The sequence below is a fragment of the Chiloscyllium plagiosum genome, chromosome 12 (genome assembly GCF_004010195.1).
Source record: "Chiloscyllium plagiosum isolate BGI_BamShark_2017 chromosome 12, ASM401019v2, whole genome shotgun sequence".
NCBI classification, from domain to species: Eukaryota; Metazoa; Chordata; class Chondrichthyes; order Orectolobiformes; family Hemiscylliidae; genus Chiloscyllium; species Chiloscyllium plagiosum.
Genome location: NC_057721.1, coordinates 79,383,848 through 79,390,470, shown reverse-complemented (window position 1 = coordinate 79,390,470; position 6,623 = coordinate 79,383,848).

Below are 6,623 nucleotides of genomic sequence, written 5' to 3'. Positions count from 1 at the left end.
TGCATTTTATTTTGCTCAAAAACTGCATGAATCTATGTAATATTCTGTAAATCCATTTTTTAGAAATTTAATCCGTCTGAACATTGGGGCACAGACAGCCTCACATAGGGTACCTTACACCTTCAATGCATTATCTGAGCTGACATGGCACCTATTGTTAAAGTTCACTTGAGAATGTAACTTTAAAAAGATTCTGGATTTATATATGAAAGAACTGAAACCAATATGGTCATTCTAAAAGATGAGTGACTTAACAATACATCCAATATATAATCTTAATTGCATTATACTGTAAAATTTTAGCTATAAATTCTGTGCCTTACGATGTTATACTCCACAACCACCTGACGAAGGAGCAGCGTTCCGAAAACTAATGCTTTCAATTAAACCTGTTGGGATATAATCTGGTGTCATGTGATTTTTAACTTGGAATGTGGGCATTGCTCGGTAGGCCAGCATATATTTCTCATCCTGAGTTGTCTTGAATCACATAACTTCATGCATTGTATGTACAGATGCATCCACAAAGTTGTTAAGGAAGGAATTCCAGAATTTTGACCCAGCCCCCATTGAAAGAATGGTGATATATTTCGGAATCAGGATGGTGAGTGAATGGCAACTTGTAGGCGGTGGTGTTCCCATGTATCTGGTGCCCTTGTCCTTCGAGGTGGTAGCGGTTGTGAGTTTGGTAGGTGCTGTCATCCCAGTTGTGGTGAATAATGTTAGATGATGAATTTCAGCAATTTGACTTTTCACCAGTGACAATGTTGCATTGCTGACCATTCCATCTTCATGGATAATGCCATGCCTGAGGTGAAATGTCCCCTTCATGGGTGAACTCATAGTAGTAAGGAGTGGAAATATTGCAGGCAGGGTTGTTGGGTATGAGGACATCACTGCACTTCCAAGAGGATAGTTACAAGAGGTTGTTTCCTGGATCTGGAAAGTCTTGAACTACACATTGCAGTCTCAGGGTAAGGAATCATCCGTTTCAGATGGAGAAGAACAACATTTTGTTCATACTGAGGGTTGTGAACTTTTTCCTGCCCTAGAGGTCTTTGGGTGCTTTGTTGTTGAATCTATTCAATATATATTTCATGTTGACTTTCAGGATAAAGTTTGATAGATTTTAGGATTCAAAAGAATTCAAGGGTTATGCACTTGGTAAGGAAAATGCAGTTGCAACAGAAGATTGTACAAGTTCTTATGAACTGGCTGAGTAGGCTTGAAGGCCTGAATAGATGACTTATGTTATTTTTCTTATTCTCTTATGAGGCTGGTGGCAGGAATATGGCAAATTTACCTGATTTAGAATCGAACTAATGAGCTGCAGAAACCATGAAAAGCCTCAGATGATGCTGTCTATTCTTGACTGGGAAGGGATCTGCAGCAGGGTGAGAGTCACAGATTCGTAGAGATGTACAGCATGGAAACAGACCCTTCGGTCCAACTCATCCATGCCGACCAGATATCCCAACCCAATCTAGTCCCACCTGCCAGTGCCCAGCCCATATCCCTCCAAACCCTTCCTTTTCATATACCCATCCAGATGCTTTTTAAATGTTGTAATTGTATCTGCCTCCACCTCATTGGACAAATAACATAAAAATAGGGGGTACAATTCTGAAAGAGGTGCAGGAGTAGAGGGACTAGGTGTACATGTGACAGATTATGAAAAGTGGCAGCACAGTTGGAGAGAGGAGGAAGGAAAGCATACGATGTTCTCGACTTTATTAACAGGAGCACAGGGTACCGGAGCAAGGAGGTAAGGTGGTACTTGTACAAAGACACTGGTTAGACCTCAGCAGGAGGATTGTGCTCAGTTGAGAGTTCAAGACTAGAGGAGCGATGTAAAGGCACTGAAGAGAGAGTGCAGAAGTTGAGCCATTCCTGGAGGACAAGAAGGGCTCCAGGAATGAGCAACATCAGTTCTGAGGATAGTTTGAAGAATTTGGGGGCGGCACAGTGGCTCAGTGGTTAGCACTGCTGCCTCACAGCACCAGGATCTCAGGTTCGGTTCCAGCCTCGGGCGACTGTCTGTGTGGAGTTTGCACATTCTGTGCATTAGTCAGAGGGAAATGGGTCTGGGTGGGTTACTCTTTGGAGGATCGGTGTGGACTTGTTTGGCCAAAGGGCCTGTTCCACACTGTAGGGAATCTAATCTAATCTAATGGGAATCTAATCTAATTTAGGACTGTTCTCCCTGAGGCGAAGAAGGCTAAGAGGAAATTTGATAGAGGCTTCATGAACATAGAACATAGATTGTTACAGCGCAGTACAGGCCCTTTGGCCCTTGGTGTTGAGCTGACCTGTGAAATTCATCTGATGCTCATCTAGCCTACACCATTCCATTATTATCCAAATGCATGTCCAATGCCCATTAAATGCCATTAATACCAATGAGTAACTACTGTTGCAGGCAGGCCGTTCCACACCCCTACTACTCTCTGAGTAAAGAAAATACCCCTCATATCTGTCGTAGATCTATCATCCCTCAATTTAAAGCCATGTCCCCTTCTGTTAGCCTTCACCAGCTGTGGAAAAAGGCTCTCACTGTTCACCCTGTCTAACCCTCTGATTATCATATACGTCTCAATTAAGTCATCACTCAACATTCTTCTCTTAGTTCCCTCAGCCTTTCCTCATAAGACCTTCCTTCCATATCAGGCAACATCCTAGTAAATCTCCTCTGAACCTTTTCCAAAGCTTCCACATCCTTCCTATAACGTAGTGACCAGAACAGCACACAATACTCCAGGTGCGACTTTACCAGTGCCTTGTACGGCTGAAACATGACCACGTGGCTCTGAAACTCAATCCCCCTACTATTATATATCAATGCACGCATTTGCTCGGTGGTTAGCACTGCTACCTCACAACGCCAGGGACCCGGGTTCAATTTCCACCTCGGGCGAGTGTCTGTGTGGATTTTGTACGTTCTCTCTTTGTCTGCGTGGGTGTGCTTTGGTTTTCTCCCACAATCCAAAGATGTGCAGGTCAGGTGAATTGGCCATGCTGAATTGCCCATAGTGTTGGGTGTATTAGTCAGGAGTAAATGTAAGATAGGGGAATGGGTCTGGGTGGGTTACTCTTCGAAGGGTCGGTGTGGACTTGTTGGACCGAAGGGCCTGTTTCCATACTGTAGGGAATCTAATCAAACACCATATGCCTTCTTAACAACCCTATCCGTCTGGGTGGTAAATTTCTGGGATTTATACACCTGGACACTGAGATCTCTCTGTTCATCTACACTGCCAAGAATTTTACCATTAGCCCAATACTCTGAATTCCTATTACTTCTTCCGAAGTGAACTACCTCACACTTTTCCGGATTAAACACCATTTGCTACTTCTCAGCCCAGCTCTGCATCTCATCTATCTCCCTATGTAAACCACAACATCCTTTGGCACTGTTGACAACTCTGCCTACCTTTGTGTTATCCGCAAAATTACTAACCCATCCTTTTACACCCGTATCCAGATCATTTATAAAAATGACAACAGCAGTGGCCCCAAAACAGATCCTTGCGGTACACCTCTGGCAACTGAGCTCCAGGATGAACATTTCCCATCAACTACCACCCTCTGTCTTCTTTCAGCTCGCCAATTTCTGATCCAAACCGCTAAATCACCTCCAATCCCGAAACTCCATATTTTGTCCATGTGGAACCTTATCAAACGCCTTACTGAAGTCCATATACACTACATCAACTGTGTTACCCTCATCCACCTGTTTTGTCACCTTCTCGAAGAACTCAATAGGATTAGTTAGGCATGGTTAGAATAATGCTGGAAAAGCACAACAGATCAGGCAGCATCTAAGGGACAGGAAAAAAGCCCATTATCAGGAATGAGGCTGGGAGTCTCGGGGGTAAAGAGATAAATGGGAGGGGGTGGGGCTGGGGAGGAGGTAGCTGAGAGTGCAATAGGTGGATGGAGGTGGGGGTAAGGGTGATACATCAGAGAGGAGGGTGGAGCGGAGAGGTGGGAAGGAAGATGGACAGATGGGCAGGTCATGAGGATGGTGCTGAGCTGCAAGGTTGGAACTACGGAAAGGTGGGGGAGGGGAAATGAGGAAACTGGTGAAGTTCACATTGATGCCCTGGAGTTGGAAGGTCCTGAGGCGGAAGATGACCCACTTTTGCTAAGTTAGGCATGACCTACTCTTCACAAAACCATGTTGACTATCTCTAATCAAATTATTCCTTTCCAGATGATTATAAATCTTATCTCTTAGAACCTTTTCCAACACCTTACCCACAATGGAAGTCAGGCTCACTGGCCTATAATTACCAGGGTTGTCCCGACTCCCCTTCTTAAACAAGGGAACAACATTTGCTATCCTCCAGTCTTCTGGCACTATTCCTGTAGACAATGATGATATAAAGATCGAAGCCAAAAGCTCTGCATTCTCCTCCCTGGCTTTCCAGAGAATCCAAGCGTAAATCCCATCTGGCCCAGGGGTCTTATCTATTTTCAGATTTTCCAAAATTTCTAAAATCTCCTCTTTATCAACCACAATCCCATCTAATTCAGTAGCTAATATCTCCATATTCTCACTAACATTGCCTTTTTCCAATGTGAATACTCACAAAAAGTATTCATTGAGCTCGTCCCCTCTGGCCTCAGATTCCACACACAACTTTCTACTACTATTTTTGATGGGCCCTAAACTCACTCTAGTCATTCTTCTATTCCTGATATACCTATAAAAGGCCTTAGGGTTTAAGTCATAGAGATGTACAGCCTGGAAACAGACCCTTCAGTCCAACTTGTCCACGCCTACCACATATCCTTATTTAATCTCGTCCCATTTGCCAGCATTGGGCCCATATCCCTCTAACCTGTTCCTATTCATATACTCATCCAGATGCCTTTTAAATGTTGTCATTGTACCAGCCTCCACCACATCCTCTGGCAGCTCATTCCATACACGTACCACCCTCTGTGTGAAAAAGTTGCCCCTTAGATCTCTTTTATATCTTTCTCCTCTCGCCGTAAACCTATGCCCTCTAGTTCTGGACTCCCCCAACCCAGAGAAAAATCTGTTTACTCTATCCATGCCCCTCATGATTTTATAAACCTGTATAAACTCATCCCCTCAGCCTCCGGCACTCCAGGGAAAACAGCCCTAGCCTGTTTAGCCTCTCCCTGTAGCTCAAATCCTCCAGCCCTGGCAACATCCTTGTAAATCTTTTCTGAACCCTTTCAAGTTTCACAACATTCTTCCCATAGGAGGGAGACCAGAATAGGTAGAAATTGCTCAGAAAAGGATCAAGAATCTGTGGAATTCATTGCCACAGAAGGCTATGGAGGCCAGGTCATTGAGTACATTTAAAACAGAGATGGATAAGTTCATGATTGCCAAGGGGATTAAAGGTTACGGGGAGAAAGTGGGAAAATGGGGCTGAAAAACCTGTCAGCCATGATTGAATGGCGGAGCAGACTTGATGGGCTGAATGGCCTAATTTTTGCTCCTATGTCTTATGGTCTAAGAACAAGAGAACATAGGTTGGAAATTAAGAAAGTGTAATGTGAGAAAAAAATAACATTTTCCCAAGAGTGGTTTGGATCTGGAACAGATGTATGCTTTTATCAGATTCAGTTGAGTCAGTCAAGAGTGCAGTAGCTAATTGTTGCAAAGGCATAAGGAAAAGGCAGGAGAATAGCACAAGGTAATGATGCTCCTATGGAGAGCTAGTACCCATTCAATGGGTCAAATGGCCTCATTTTGTTCTGTAAAACTTTGTGATTATGTGACCTGACCTCTCCAGAAGTCCATAAACTGTGATCCTAGGATTAGCGATTATTCCCTGATTAACATTCCGAGGAGCATTCAGATGCTCACTATGACTAAAGTTTGATTTAAAGTCAGGCAGCTATTGAAAAATAACGTGGACACTTAACAATTTGAGTATGTTCTTGTATTTATTCATTTCCTAATCCTTGTGGGAACATTTGGAAAATGCGTGGGTTTCCTCTGCGTGCTCCAGTTTCCTCCCACAATCCAAAGATGACCATGTTATGTGAATTGGCTGTGCTAAATTGTCGAGGAGAAAGTGAGGACTGCAGATGCTGGAGATCAGAGCTGAAAATGTGTTGCTGGAAAAGCGCAGCAGGTCAGGCAGCATCCTTGGATAAATTGTCCCATAGTGTTCAGGGATGTGTATGCTAGGTGCGTTAGTCATGGGAAATGTAGAGTAATAGGGTAGGGGAATGGGTCTGGGTGAGTTACTCTTTGAAGGGTTGGTGTGGACTTGCTGGGCCGAATGGCCTATTTCCACACTGTAGTGATTCTATGATGATTCTGTGATTCTATTAGCCAGATCAAAACAGAACAGGAGCTCAATGCATTGCAGAAGCAGAAGTCAAACAATGAAGGGAATTGGTGTGAGGTTGGAGCATGTTAATAGACCTTCTCAGGGACTCTGTCCCTTACCATCACACTCTCATCATTTGAAATTGTGAGATTAATAGCAACATCTTGAAGAGAAATTTTGTTGTTGGTCTCAAATAGAATATCCAAGGCTGAGTTAGATTTTTGCTGAGGAAGGGAATCAAGGTTTAAGGGGATTGAATGGCAGAGCTCACTCGATGGGCTGAATGGTCTACTTCTGCTCCTG